At 38.4% G+C, this 13,377-nt stretch overlaps 1 protein-coding gene across 1 annotated transcript in view; it reads left to right on the forward strand.

Annotated features, from left to right (window-relative positions):
* Positions 1 to 13,377, forward strand: part of hs6st1a (heparan sulfate 6-O-sulfotransferase 1a) — a 108,815-nt gene that overhangs the window by 35,308 nt on the left and 60,130 nt on the right. The window lies entirely within an intron of this gene.

Consider the following 13,377-nt stretch of genomic DNA (forward strand, 5'->3'; position numbering starts at 1 on the left):
CCTCACAGCTCCAGGGTCCTTGGTTCGATCATGTGCTTGGGTTACTGGCTGTGTGGAGTTTGTTCTCCCTGTGGGTTTCTTCTGGATTCTCAGGTTTCTTCCCACCTCCCAAAAGCGTGCTAGTCTGTGTGTTGGATATGCTACTTTGCCCCAAGGTGTGAATGTGTGTATGATGCCCTGCGATGCACCAGTGTCTAATCTAGGGTGTATTCCTGCCTCGCATGTGTGGTTCATGGGATAGGCTCAGGGTCTACCATAACTCTAACCAGGATAAAATGCTTACTGAAGATGGATTGATGAATGAATGAATTGACGAATTCATGAATTACTTTACAATAGTAGCCAGGTACTTAGTAAAATCAGTGTATTCTCTAGGGTTTAAAAAGTGTAGATTTTAATATTTGGCTCATTTTTTTAATTGAAATGCACCTGGCAACCCGTTCCAACAGAGAAGAAATAAATAAAAAAAACAGCAGTGATCAAAGAGGGAGGAATGCAGCAAGACGTGTTGGATGCACTGTTGGTTTATTTAGTGAAGCAAAGAACGGATAAGAGACAGAGAACAAGGTAGTATAGTCAAGTTTACCCTTGAACATGTTCCATTTGCTGCTTCCACAGCTGTAAGCAAACAAGCCAAAAAAAAAAAAAAAAAAAAAAAAAAAGCACCCGGAAATCAAATTGCTACTCCGTGCAGTGACAAAAATGTGATAAATTGCATACTCATCCAAGTCTGCGCATAAACAAAAACAATTCTGTCTTTTTTGTCTTGTTTTTTTTTTTTTGCTCATAAGACAGCATTTTGCATTGAAATATCTTTTTCATTTGAAGATGATAATTTGATAATTCCATAATTGGCTTCATTGTGCACATTCTGCACACAAAAAAAGGAATTTTTATGCAAACGATCATGCCGCCATTAGCTCTTGTAATGGGATAAATGAAAATTAGCATAATTGGGAAAATCTGCATGTTGCCATGATATAATTGTCCTCTTGTCATGTTTGGATTTGGATATAAATGCCAGGCTGTAGCTAATATTGAAGATGTGTGGGTTTTATTTGTTTTGGAAATGAAGCAAGCGAGATACCATTAAAGGGGTTTTACCCTTTCTCCATTCCTCATAAAATAATTGTCCAGGGTAAAATTCCAAAGTGAATGAATGAGAAAAAGCAAAAGAAAAAAAAACACCTTTAGTGCACTATGTATTATAGGCAGGTTTTGGAAAGTTTTTTAAAAATGCAATACTTTATCATTTACAGGATAGTGGCTAATAAAATTTAGCGTTTTGTCATGGATTTCCACTCGATCACTGTCGCACTGTTGATCTTTTAATGATCCATGTCACTTCCTCTTCTCTCTGTCGTTTTATTCTTTTTTTCTGCGTCAGTCATCAACGCTTCCACCGCTGCCAACAGTCCTGTCTCTGTATTTATAGGGTAATTAGGGCATTTAATGAGCCTTCTTGTGAAGTACGCACATATATGGTGCTATTCCAAACAGAAAGGATTAAATACGTGTTTGCCCTAGACGTGTGCCATTATGATATTTTCACGCCGTCATTGTACTGTAGATTTATGTGTAATTATTACATGTATGCTAATAGCTGTCTCAATAGGTAATATTTAAACTGCAAATGAACGTTGGCGTGCGTTATATCCAAACATCACACAGTGTGAACTTTAGGGAACAGCTTTATCTTTGACAAAGAATCGAAACTGGAGACTCCTTCCAAAAAAAATCTTTGGTTTATATGGAGCATTTGGCACACGAGGCTACTAAACTACTGTCAGAGCTGCTGTAGCACTTTCTGACCAATCAGCAGTGAGAATTCAACAGCGACGTAGTAAACAGATAAAGCTTTCATTTCGAGCTAAGCAAATCTCCCGTAAATATATACTTACGTAAATAGTAGTTGGGTACAAATCTATGAAAGTAGTTGTCGTTCCTCTTTCATTTGCTCCTGTTAGGGGCCGCCACAGTGGACGTTTGGTCCACATATTTGATTTGGCACAGTTTTTACGTCCGATGCCCTTCCTGACGCAATCCTCCCCAATTTTATCTGGGCTTGGGACTGAGAGCGCACTGTTGCGTTCCCTGGCCGGGAATCGAACCCGGGCCATAGCCGTGAGAGCGCTGTGGCTTAACCCCTAGTCCTCCAGGGACCCGGTACAAACCTATGAAAGTACTGTCCGCTATGGTAACCATGGGAACGCTGTATGGGAAAACTCCAAACACAAAATGGCAGACAACGCTGGCATTAAAGAAAACTCTAGACGTGATGAGTTGGACATAATACAGATTGAACTTCACTGAGAAGGTCATGTGGAACGTTGGCTTCAAATTTGGCCAATAACTGTCTTATGCGGCGCTCCAGATGGGATAGCCTTTATCTCCTTAATCCAGGAAGTGTGACATAATGGACAGAGCCATTGTGTCTTGAAATTTTCCGTCGTAAAACCTTTTTATTTTATATTAATGGTGGTGTAATACTGCAAGCTACATTTTTAGTGCTTTTCATACACTAAAAGTCATCAGCACTGACGTCTGTAGTTCAGTTCTACCCCAGGTGCTGGATTGGGATTCAGGAACGATACTTAATTGTTGAGTTTGAATCTTTTTTTTTTGAGCTTGTGTAGATTACACATGGACAGTGCCATATTGACTCGCCTGCAGGAGAACGCTTGATCTGCGAGTGTTTAAAGCAGACAGCAAACAGCCGCCTCTGCCGAATTGATCTTCAAAGTTTCGATTGTTCCTACAAAAACCTTTCAGCGTTATTGGCAGTCGAGTGTGCGGTCTGAATTCTGGGCTGAGATAGAGGCGAATGCTAATTTGCCGTGGTTGATTGGATGCACAGAGGAAAGAGACAAGGTTATGGTGGTAATCACGGAGTGGAAAGAGGCGGCTGTGGCGTATTTTTGAGGTGGTGACGGGGTGTGTGTCCGGGCTGGTATTTGATATCGGTGGTCAGAGAGTTCAGCTCAACATCATGGTGTGTAGGTTTGAATCCGAAAACATGGACAGCGGAAAGGAAGAGGAAAACTACTCCTTTTTTTCTCATCACTTTTTTTTTATCTCATCTCGTATCATCTATAGCAGATTAAAAAAAAATCAATGTCAATATCATTTTTCAATAAATTTAACAAAAAAAAAAACAAAACAGACTTCTAATCCACATTCAGCTCAACCACATACAGCTACGTAAAGATGGAAATGTGTGTGAAATCGCACCACAATCTAATTCTCTCCTTTCTCTCTTTCTGTCTCTTTCCATGTCTGCTGCTGAATATCACATCATCCTGATTCCTGTTCATGCTCACAGGTAAGACTCGTTTATATATACGTCTATATTCCTTCCTTTTCTTTCTTTCTTCCTTTCTTTTTATTCCTATTTTTTCTCTTTCTTTCTTGCTTCCTTTCCTTTCCTTTCCTTCCTTCCTTCCTTCCTTCCTTTTGACATTCCTTCCTTCCTTCCTTCCTTCCTTTTGACATTCCTTCCTTCCTTCCTTCCTTCCTTCCTTTTGACATTCCTTCCTTCCTTCCTTCCTTCCTTCCTTTTGACATTCCTTTGTTTTTTTCCCTTCCTAATCCTTCCTTCCTCCCTTTCTGCCTTGCTATCTTTTTTTCTTTCTTTCAGCCTTCCTTCATTCCTTCTATCCTTTTGACATTCCTTTGTTTCTTATTTCTTCCTTCCTTCCTTTCTGTCTGCCTTGCTATCATTGTTTCTTTCTTTCTGCCTTCTGGCCTTCCTTCCTTTCCTCTCTTCCATCCTTTCTCTCTCTTCCTTCCTTTCTTTGTTTCTTTTGCAATCCTTCCTTCCTTTCTTTCTGACTTGCTATTTTTTGTTTTCCTTCCTTCCTTCCTTCCTTCCTTCCATCTATTCTTCCTTCCCACCATCATTACTTCTCTTTTGCCTCCCCTTTCTTTCTTTCGTTCTTTCGTTCTTTCTTTGTCCTGATCCATTCAGAAGCTCTTCCATCGTTTCATTCACTTGATCAGGTGTATGAGACTAAAAGTTTGTAAATAATTAAAGCCTGGTCAGTATAATGGACTTGAAGCCGTTGCCTGTGTACTGAATTAGAGAAAACGTCGCTGCAAAAATGGAGGAATATTTTGGTCAAGAAATTCGTCTAGGGTCGGTTGCTGTTAGCAAATTGAGTTTATAGCGATAGATATTTTAGCAACTTGAAAACTCAGTGGTATATTTAGTCTTTTCATCCCGTTTTGGAAAAGAAATGAAATTCCATCTGGCGAACAAGGGCAGGGAGTCTTAAAGAGATGCTTTGAAGTATGAGCATTTTGCCTACGCCCTTTTATCAGGAGATGTTTGAAGTGTCGTAGCTTTTGTGCGCGTCTGTGTGTCGACATGTTTTGCTCCAGCAGCATGTTAATGGTGGGAGCCGCACATCCTAAGCCTCAAAAAGAAGTGAGTGTGTGTCAGTAAAGAAAAGATTTATGAGGACAAAAAAGGTAAAGGATCATTTCAAAGTTGTACTTTGCTTAAAAGTTATAGTAGTTCTTTATCTGTGCCTGTCCCGAGTATTCCTCAGTAGCAGTGGATTTGGTCAGAATAGAGCGACTCCATGTTTGGGCGATTTAGCTGATGTAATTCATCAGTCTTCGGTGGAATTTGATAATTTAGCGAATCAAATGAATCGAATATCTCACTGCAATATCACGCTGTTCCTTCATACAACTCCAACTCTTTCCGGTGAACAGCGCAGCCTGCGTGAAAATCTCCTTTGAAGCCCCCGACACAGAGCTAATACACAGCTACTGAAGCCCGTGTAAATATTTTTAATGTGTAAATATTGTAAATAAACTGTAAGTATAAAGTTCTGTTTGATTATTTGCATTCATTTCTGAAATGTGTTGTATGTAAGTCTAGCTAGCTGTCATTTCTTTCTCCAGCTAGTAACCTGGCAGACATCAGAACAGTCTTAATGCTCATACTTATGAGGAGAGACTGAAAATTAAACAAGCGGGAAGACCAACGGCCAAGATTTAAATTAAAAAGTCAGGGAGCGGATGAGGTCCTTTTAGCTGTCTTGGTACGGTAAAATCGATTGGCCGTTTTTATTATTAGTCCTAGATTCCAAATCCCTGAGAATGTGTGATGAAGTGTTAGGTTTGCATTCAAGCACTCGTTCTATCAGGTTACATATGTCTCACACACACACACACACACACACACACACACACACACACGATCCTGGGCAAAAAAAAAAAATGGGCCAAGCCCATTAAAAACAAATCATTGATCAGAAAATTAGCAAGAATTAAACAAATAGATAAAGGAAGTTAGTATTATTAATAGCTTGTTAATAGCTTTTCCCTTTGATTTCTTTTAGTATTAAAGCCTCGTGGCAGATAACCAAATAATCACTAATCTTTTAAGAAAAAAAACGAGAAAAAAAAGATATTTTTTTGGAAAATTTTGTACACCCAGACATGCGTTAGCTTGAATTTTACATCAAACATTTTAATCATTATCATGATTTTGCGTACAAGAAGACTATAGAAGTGAATTTCCCTGTTTCTAGCTTTTCCCCAAACAGCAAAAGGAAACCAGCGAATGGAGGCACAGGAGCTCTCAGGAGTGCTTTTGTTTCACTCTCGCTCATTTTCTGATCAATGATTTGCTGTTAAGACCATTCAAAGCTTCATATTTGCCATTTTGGCCCATTATTTTGCCCAGGAGTGTAAATACATGCATGCATGCATACATACATACCTCTCTTTCAGTGTGACCTCATCAGTCAATATCACAATATCATTGACAAAAAGAATGAAAGAACTTTTCTTCTTCCCATGATCTTTAGGAAATTTGGTGATACTGTGAATGTGTCTGGCTAACAGGGTTGAGTGAATGTGGTGAGACTAAAATGGACATTTTTCATAACTTACAATGGAGTGATTCACGGAAAAGGATTTTCAAGCATGAGATGATAAATGGGTTCACAAATGTATGCAAAAGCAATGCTTTACTTTAGTATTTTTATGATTATATTTCATAGTGAAGTGTAGCTATCGTTGGCTGAGACAGGTAAAAATGAGTTGGACTAGCATCATCCTTTTAATAGCAATAGCTCTGATTAAATTGGACACTTTCTTTGCCGCTGCTGTCAATCTCCCAGCATTCTCCTTTTCCATTCCCAAGTTTCAAAGAAAGCCGAGTGCACGAAGCTAATAAGTAAATCGGATGTCAAATAGCTCGGCAGGTTCGGAGGCTTTATGCTGTTTGATGGTGTGTTTTAATTGTCGAGCTTACTGTGTGCTGTTACTGTTAGTGGGTTTCATTAGTGCTGCCTTTGATCTGTCATTCTCAGTGAGAGAAAAGGAGGATAAGACTGTGAGTCATCCTCAGCCGTCTGTCTGATACGGCTGGATAAGAAACACCAGGCCCCGTGTGTGTGATTGTGTAAGGGCTGGTGTTGAAGGAAGCTCTGTGTGTGGGGTGAAAATGGAAGGAAATGGGAAAGGGAAAGGAGTGGGAGAGGAAGACATGACTACAAAGGAAGAGAGGAAGAAAGGAGGAGGATACAAGAGAAAAAGAAAGAGGAAAAGCAGTCGGAGAGGAAAAGAACACAAACCTTCTTCTCCTAATACTGCGTGTGTGTGCGTGTGCGTGTGCGTGTGCGTGTGCGTGTGCGTGTGTGTGTGTGTGTGTGTGTGTGTGTGTGTGCATTGTTGCAGTATTTTGGTGATGGTGCTAGTATCTCTCTTCCTCCCGTGTTTCTGCCTATCACTGTTCCCTCACTAGCTGTTTCAAATTCTTTTTCCTTTTTTTTTTTTTTTCCTTTTCTGCTTTTTCTCCCCCTTTCCCCCTTTTCTCCCCGCTTATCTCACCCGTGCAGAAGAGGACCCATTTAGAAATAAACAACACTTGAAATATCACTTTGGTTGGGAACTGGCAAACACCAAGTACCTCCTTTTTTTAACATAATGTACAGACTTGCAGTGATTTGCAATAGCTTTAATAGTTAGTCGTAATTAGATCGTGTAGCTGGTATTTCAAAATATTGGAGACAGCGTTCATACTTTCACTGCGGATGTAGCGCAAATGTTTAGCTCTCTTAAGCGCAGCCAATCAGACACAGCCTAGCGGTGGGAATGATTGCAGTTGATGCAGTTCATTTTTTTCAATGAATTAATTGTCACGTAATTATCAAAGTTGCTAAAATATTAATCATAGTGCCATTTTTTCCCATATCGTCCATCTCTACTAAATTAGTATACCTAATAAACTGGCAAAGTTTATTCATATATATATATATATATATATATATATATATATATATATATATATATATATATATATACATATATATATATATATACATATATATCACACAATGAGTTGTTTTTTTTTTGTAAAGCGGTGCCATTGTTCATTATAGAGCGATATGGTCACTCGTGCTCCTGCGATATCCAATCAGATCGGCTCTTCACGTTTATCTTTAAGCTCTGAATGAACGCAGTGCATGACACTGACACTGACATTTTCATAATAATAATATATGATTACATTTTACTTATGGATTTTGAAATGTAGCAAAACGTTATTGTTATTGGTTATAGAAGCAAATTCCACCTTTACCCGATTTAAAATGGAGGCTTTAATGTTCAATTAGTTGTGGTTTTACGCGCAGACTTTCGCACAGAATTTCTAAATTTTATGGTGGAAATTTAGCAAAATACATTGATATTGGTTATAGATGCAAATTCCACATTCGGCTGAATAAAAATTGCGGCTATAATCTTGGTATACACTTGTGCAGTGTGCAGTGTATCACTAAATTTTATGGCGGAAATTTATCAGTACGTTGTTATTGGTTATAGAAGCAAATTACACCTTTACCTGAATAAAAATAGAGGCTTTAATTTTTGGTAAATGGAGGTCCTACATGCAGACTTTTATACTTCAGATTGTATATTACTAAAATTGTTGTATTTCAATATTCAGAAAGTAAAATCATTGACCTTGAATTAAACCTTGCATTAATCCTTCAAGCAGTGTGTTATAAGAGACCTTGCAAGACTGTGTGCTGATGTACACACTTATTCTCTCAGGTGTGTATGTGTCTTGTGCGATCACTTCACCCTGGTCATTAGGGAATTTGTGCAAGCGATGTACTTGGATGAAAACGTGGACATGGATTACACACTGAGCGTCTGAGTTTTTGCGTGAGTCAGGATCGAAGGTGTAGACCGTTCCACCTTCAGCTTTTGATATGCGTGGTTTCATTGCTTTATTAGCTTGAGTGTCCGTTTGCACGTGTGCACAGAATGGGAACAGAGCTCATGCACTCAGATCAGCGGCTGTTAAACAGATGTATGTTATATTGAGGTTCATTAGAAAGCCATGTGCGTTAGTATTCACAAATATTACTGTAACCGATATCTGAGTTTCTTGTTTGTTAGGAAAATATATATGAATTCTCAAATCTGATTGGTCAGAAGGTGTTGATTTAATATTTCTATAACAGCAGCTCTGACAGAGGGACAAATCACAAGTCTATAGTAATGAACTCATTCTATAGTAGCAATTAATTCACAGTTTGAAGTTGCGGAGGCATTTATTTAACCTTTTTTGGAAGGAGTCTCCAGTGTCAGTGCTTTGTAACAGTTATAGGTAAAGCTGTAAATTAATTTGAAGACACAGGAAAGTTAGAGAACGACTGATTATAGCTGTTCTATAGTGATAACAGGAAGTAACATGTTTCACAGACGTTACACAACATTAAATGTGACTATAGACCGATAATAGTGTCTTTTTTTAAGTTAAAAAATTGTAATTGTTGCCAATTTGCTGTGGTATAAGAGGGCTAAAACAAATCAGGACGTGCTGTTATAGTAAAATAATCAACTTCAGAGTGGTAACAGTAAATCTCCATTACAGGATTATGTTATGTTTTCAAATTTTATATGTGAATATGGGGGAAAAAAAGGAAAAAAACATATATTTTTTTTGTTTAAAGAAAGCACACAGATCTTGTAATGTTCACTTGGCTAGAGAGCGAGAGTATGAGTGAGAAGAAAGCAGATGGTAGTTTAGTTTCTGATTAGATTATCGTGTGAATGAACGATGATTGATGAGAGAGTTTGGAGTGAGTGATGAGGTGCAGGCAAACGTGTGCGCACTCTGTCACTTTTGACCTCTGAACTCAGGCGAGAGTGAACAAGCCCAATCAAGGGCTACTGCTAAGTGACAGACAACAGACACCGCTGATGTGCCGTACTCGAACGCCTAAACAGAGAAGACAAAAGGCGAGCTCATTACTACTTTGCGTCTGTTGACAGATCACATGTTGATGTCTTTAACCTTCATGTTCTATTCACTACTTTGCAGCAGATGTTCCATTGGTAAAAGGGAATAATAATCTCTTTTTTTATATCAAGTCATTCAGAAAAAATATTAGAAATCCAAGCACATCAAGTAAGAAAATATGTTGATATTGCTCCGTTTTTATTTAATTTAATTTATTAATTTTACTTTAATTTAATTTTCCTATCATATATACCAGTGAGATCAACTGGAATAACGAGTAAATACAATATTAATAAATATTAAAACATAAAATATTTTGATATTGCTTCTCTTTTGGTTTAAATCATTTTTTAGTAATTATTTTATAATTAATTTTATATGTTTAATCATACTTACCTATGAACTGGAAACCATCAAGTAAGAAAATTTTGATATTGCTCCACTGTTGTGTGTTTTTTTTTAATGTTTTAGTTATTTTATAACTGTATTTTTCTTTAACCATCCCTACCAGTGAAATAAACTGGAAACTGGATTGATACTGCTCGAAAAAAAAAAAAGTGTCGTCACATTAGCCTCTCCGCCTCCTTTTAGCATCAGTTGTCTTGGAAAGGGGCAAAGCCATGCACTTGAAGAGCAATGCGCCTCATAACAGCCGCCTCTCGCCCCCTGAGTGACGTTAATACTTAATGCTCCCGCCGCCTCAGGCCTTCCATGAAAAATTCAGCACGATATGAAATAATGATGAACGCTGATGGAACGAAACACGCTAATTTGACAGATGCCTCCTTCCTCTGTCTTTGTAGACAGGGTTGTCCACTTGCAGGGACTGGAATATAGAGTGTGTGTGCTGAATTGAGGGTAGGAGGGACGAAGTGGAAATTGTTACGGGGGGAGACACTGTTTGTCCACCTGAATTAGAGAAACCATTGTTTATCGGGTGAAAGCAAAAAAGAAGAAAATGATTTAATAAACTAATTATGCAACTTGCACTACTACGTTACTTGACTTGTCTGAGTGGCCTAGGCTAGTTTTACAAGGATAGCTTTTGCTAGCTTATTTGTTTGGTTTCGGGTTTATCTAAAGGCCCTTGTATTATTAGATTTTCGAAAAATAACTAAAAGTTGCCTATAAACAGATCATCACCTGCAATCTGGTGAATTTCAAACACAATAACTTTACCCCAAATGCCCACAGAGACCTTTTCGAAAGTTAAACCCTGTTAATCATTACCAGTCACTGCAGTTAATCCCAGTGCCAGTTGTTTGCTAACATGTGCTCAAGCACCTTGCTTTATGGCGTCGGCCTCCTTTAGTCTGCGGTGTTTTGTTTGACATGCCATTAAGAATTCAGATAACAAGATTAGCAAAGGCTAAAATGACTCTAGAGTCTGCTTACCTGTCCGTGAACCCTAATAAAAGTCTAAAAGAATAGCAATAAGGATTGGGCTAATTACCTTCCTCTTAAATATTAGCTTTGATTGTAGATTCTGTTTCAGTATCAGTTTAAATAAACATTTGGAAATTTGTTCGTTTTTGTTTAATTACATAATGAATTCAGATTTCCGGATTAGTTTCAATCCCATTGAAAGAAACACTTCCTTTATGTTGACTTTTTTTTTTTTTCTTCTCCAAATGCTCTATTTATCAGAATACACAGTGCCTTTTAAAAGTATTCACCCCACTTGAACTTGAATTTTGTAGAACTGCAATGGAGTGAATTGGGATTATATATCACAAATCTATACACAATAACCTGTAATATTGAACCGAGGAGAAAGCTAAATATGAGTTCAGATGCAACCAGTTGCTTCATTAGTAACACAATTAGAGAAATCTGTGGACAATTAAAGTGTCACATGATCTCAGTATAAATACACCTGTTCCTGGAAGGCTACATGAAGATCTAAACAAACAGCATCATGAAGACCAAGAATCTATCAAAACAAGGCTGGGGCAAACTTCTGGATATATATAAATCAGGGTTTGATTATTTAAAAAAAAAAAAAAAAAATCCTTAACTTTTAACATCGCATGGTGTACCATTACATCCATTCGTTAAAAAAAAAAAAAAGAGGAAAGAATATGACACAAGTGCGACTCTGCCAAGAGTAAATCCTCCATCAATAGTTAGTGATGTATAGAGGTGAAGAGATTAGTCAGAGAAGCAATTAATAGACCAAGCGTAACTATCATTTGGATGCTACCACCACCATGCTTCAATAAATGGTTAACAAATTAGTGTGTTTTACTTTTGTAGGTGTATTGACTGCATTGATTGGGTTAGGATGTGTGGTAGACTCTCACATTTCATCCATAGGCCATTTAGCTTAAATATACCTCTAGTCATGTCTTTGTATATGTCTTTGTAATATCTTTGGAGGCAAAAGGTTGATTGTTGATTGTTCGTTCATTATCATGAGCTGGAGTTTTAAACACAAGTATAGATTTAATGGTCAAGAAACAAGTTGCCTGCTGCTGCTTTAAAGTGATGATCCTCCAGCAGGACTTGATCACATCTGAAGCTTAAATAAACCGCTCCCAGCTACTAGATCAAACCCAAATCTCAGTGACATGCGGTGGGCAGTCGATTAGCGCCAGTCTCCTGTCTGAACAAGTGAACTTTTCACATTTTCCAGTTTGAGGAGGCTCAACATGACGTCAATTACCAAGAGCCCTCAGCCCCTGTCTCGGAGATGTGGCTACGTTGGCAGCCGTGCCAGCTCCTTCATTAAAGATTAATCAAGGCCCATCCTCTAAGGAAGCCTCCATGACAGCTAAGCTAATAAATGCACTCCACTTGCCATGATGTGAATACCTACAAACGCCCTTCGCTACATTGAGCTTGGAGAACTGGTAGAAAAAGGTTTTTTTGCGGAGAACCTTTCTTTTGAAAGACCTTTTCAGTTGCTTACTGTTTGGTTTCCCTGGTTCCTTGAGGATTCCTCACAGGGGAATGGATGCAAAATGTCACTGTTGTTGTTTGCTGGACTTTGTGACCTTTAGGTCAGATTGTTTCTTGAAGCAAGGTCCACAGGGATCTGCAGCTTTCCTGAAAATGCCCTCTTCCTCTCTCTGTTAAACAACTGAGAACTTTCCAGTGCCTTGTGGAACATCTCTATTCAACTCAAAGACCTCAGGGTAACTTTGGGACCTTTGACAGCTGTAATGTGTTGTATATTTGCCTTTCTTGCGATTGGTTGTTGGGAAAGTATTGGTATCAATTCATTTATTGATATAGTATATCAGTCAGAGTGGACATTGAAGACATTAAGGACATTCTAATGATAAATTAATAATTTACTTTCATTTAATTTGGGCAGCAGGGTTGTACACTGAGTGTCCTCAATATCATTGAAAATATCTAAAAATGAACAAGAGAGTTTTTCTTCTTCCCATGATCTTCAGGAAATGTGGACAAAGGTTGTACAAAATGTGTTTAACCTTTACTTTACGTACATATCTGTAAATATGGTATCAGTGGGACACAAATGGTATCCCAATCCTGGTATCACCCACTTGCGTCTTCTGATAAACATACACATTGGTTTTCTCTGCACTAGGCAATAGAGACTGAAAGAATGAGAGGGAGGAAGGGTGAGGGGAAAAAAAAAAAGCGTAGGAGAGGACCCAGTAGACAGTGCTGCAAGTAGCTGGCTATGCACTGGGTTTAGCCTTCAGGACACTCTGCTAGCTTTAGATAGACACACACAGCATAATAAAACAGTGCTGTGTGTGTTTTTTATGTATGGTTTTCATGCCTCTGTGTGTATTCATGCAGCAATGCGTGCCTTCTCATAGATTCCCAGCCTCTCTATATGCATGAATCGCTGACTTGCTGTATGAAACATGCGTATAGGCTTGTGTAATTACTCTTGCATGTGCGTGTAGGTGGATATATTGCAGCAGGCTTGCGATCTTGCATCCTTTTGTTTACAGCCTCATGTATTATTCAGGTTTCATTGTGCATTGCAGCACAGGGGCCATTTTGGATGGCAGTAAAGCAGGGAGCAAATCTATATTAGGGGATATGAAGTGCTATTCCAGAACGTTATGAGGCCGTTACGAGGGTGAGGGTGCGGCAAGCGTAATGGTACATGAAGGACTCTC

Source organism: Pangasianodon hypophthalmus, chromosome 4 (genome assembly GCF_027358585.1).
Source record: "Pangasianodon hypophthalmus isolate fPanHyp1 chromosome 4, fPanHyp1.pri, whole genome shotgun sequence".
Taxonomy (NCBI): domain Eukaryota; kingdom Metazoa; phylum Chordata; class Actinopteri; order Siluriformes; family Pangasiidae; genus Pangasianodon; species Pangasianodon hypophthalmus.